This window comes from Myotis brandtii, unplaced genomic scaffold, assembly GCF_000412655.1.
Source record: "Myotis brandtii unplaced genomic scaffold, ASM41265v1 scaffold1074, whole genome shotgun sequence".
Taxonomy (NCBI): domain Eukaryota; kingdom Metazoa; phylum Chordata; class Mammalia; order Chiroptera; family Vespertilionidae; genus Myotis; species Myotis brandtii.
Window position 1 is genome coordinate 544,019 of NW_005353653.1, and position 2,750 is coordinate 546,768.

The following is a 2,750-nucleotide window of genomic DNA, read 5'->3' on the forward strand; positions in this document are numbered from 1 at the left end:
TTCATGGGAATGGGACCATACACAATGGGTGTTTTGTGACCGGCTCCCTCACTTGGGTGTATACCTCGGAGTGGCGGGTTGCAGGGTCCTATGTGACTGATATTAGTCATTTGAGTAGCGGCGGCACCATTTCCATTCCGACAGCAGTGTGTGAGGGCTCGGATTTGTCCACATCCTTGCCAACACTTGCTATCATCTAACTTTTGGTTTTGGCCTCCAAGGTGACCTCGGGGTCCTGCCGAACCATTGCTCTCTAGAGCAACAATCTATTATTTTCAATTCAGTTTTAAAAGTGCAAGTTATTTAAAATGTCTGCACAAACATCCCTATTGGTAAGTTCTCGCTGCTCAGGATCTGCTATGACACAGCTTGCAGGGGCTAAGTCTGTCCCAGGCCAACCTCACCCCCCTGCTGCCTGGTCCTGTCTGGTACTGGGGAGGGCCCTGCGGAGGGTGCTGGGGGCACCAGCCAACCCTCTGTGGGGCTAGTCACAAGCTGTGTTGGGCTTTGGGAGCCAAGGGAGGAAGAGCGAGGTCCAGGAGCAGCTTTGGGGTCATGCCTGTAGTGGTGACTGTGCTGCTCCCTGCAGGCTGAGGTGAGCCGTGCTGGGGGGGAGGGGGGGCAGGGGGGCGCGTCTTCTCTGAATGAAACCGTCAGAGCCGAGGAGCTCCTGAGTGTCCGTCTGCAGGCTCCACTGTGCCCACCATCCTGGCTTCTACTCCTCAGAAGTCAAAGGTCCGATCAGAAAAAATGAAAACTTTAAAGAGGTGACGTGGGCTCCACCTCAGAGTGGCTCAGACACGGTTCATGGTCCCACGTGGGACTGCAGACACCAGTGGGTGTGGGCAGTGGCCACATGGGCCCGGCATGGCCCTCTGGCAGGGCCTGAGTGCAGGGAGGAGCCGGAGCTTTGTTGGGAGAGAAAGTCCACGGGGCTGAAGGCTCCCTCTTCAAACACTGGTCGCTGGTCACGGTCTGGCCCCCAACTCCCATCCACCGGGCCCTCCTCACAAAGTAAAGGGCACCAGGCGAGGCCTCTTTTTGGCCGTCCCCACGGACCTGTTGGCTCTCCTGAGTCTGTGGGGGCAGATTGTGGGGCTCCCTGCTGGGCAGCGCAGCCATAGCTGCAGCCCTGAGACCAGGCTCTAGGCTCAGAGCTGGGGTTCCCAGTGCCACAGGCCTCTGATCTGCTGCCCCTCTGATCCGCAGCCCCCACAACCACAGTTCCCCCATCTGCAGCCCCCACAACCACAGTCCCCCCATCTGCAGCCCCCCTGGTCCACAGTCCCCTGGTCCATAGCCCCCCCTCCCCGCTGGGCAGCGCAGCTACAGCTGCAGCCCTGAGGCCAGGCTCTGGGCTCAGAGCTGGGGTTCCCAGTTCCGCAGGCCTCTGATCTGCAGCCCCCCTGGTCCACAGCCCCCTGGTACATAGCCCCCCCTGATCTGCAGCCCCCCCAATCTGCAGCCCCCTGGCCCATGGACCCCCTGATCTGCAGCCCCCTGTACAGTGACTCTGGCCCCATTGTGAATGTGTCATTATTCCAGGCCCAAGGGTGTGCTGGCCACTTGGGGGCTGGTAGCACTGGGATCCTGTGGCTGCTCAGGTCCCTGCTATTCCGTCGTCATGTTACAGCATCTGGGCTAATTCACATATTTCTCTATTATATATATATAGATTTAAAAAACTGACCATTTGCAACGGTGTGGATGGACCTACAGGGTATTATGCTAAGTGAAATAAGTCAGAAAAAGATAAATACCATATGATTTCCCTTATATGTGGAATCTAAAAAACAAAGTAAATGAACAAACAAAAAGCAATAGATTCGTAGATACAGAGAACAGACTGATGGTTGCCAAATGGGATGGGACTGGTGGGATGCGTGAAATGGTGACAGGGTTAAGAAGTACAAACAGGCAGTTACAGAAGTCACGAGGATGTAAAGTACAGCACAAGGAATGCAGTTTATAGTATAGCTATGTATTGTGCCAGGTGGGCACTTGATATTGGGGGGATCACTTTACAAAGTATATCCTGTCTGACCACAATGCTGTATACCTGAAACTAATATAAAATAATATTAAATGTAAACTGTAATTGAAAAGTACGGGAAGCAAGCCCAGCTGACATGGCTCAGTGATTGACCATCAATTGAACCAGAAGGTCATGGCCAGATTCCCAGTGAGGGCACATGCCCGGGTTGCAGGCTCGATTCCCAGTGTGGGGCATGCAGGAGGCAGGCCATCCATGATTCTCTCTCATCACGGATGTTTCTATCTCCCTCTCCTTCTCCCTTCCTCTCTGAAATCAATAAAAAAAAAAATTTTAAGGGAGGCAAGAATATAACAATGGGGTAAAGACAGTCTCTTGAATAAGTATTGGGAAAACTGGACAGATTCATGCAAAAAAAAGAAAGAAAGAAAGAAAGAAAGAAAGAAGAAAGAAAGAAAGAAAGAAAGAAAGAAAGAAAGAAAGAAAGAAAGAAAGAAAGAAAGAGAGAAAGAAAGAGAGAAAGAAAGAAAGAAACTGGACCACTTTCTTAAACCATATACAAAAGTGAACTCAAAGTGAATTATTGACTTAAAGGCAAGACCATAAAACTGCTAGAAGAAATCATAGGCTATAAAATCTTTAACATTGCTGTTAGCAATATTTTGCAAAAGAAAAAATAAACAAGACTATATCAAACTAAAAAGTTTTTGCAAGTGAAGAAAATCAACAAAACATAAAGACCATTTATTGAATGGGA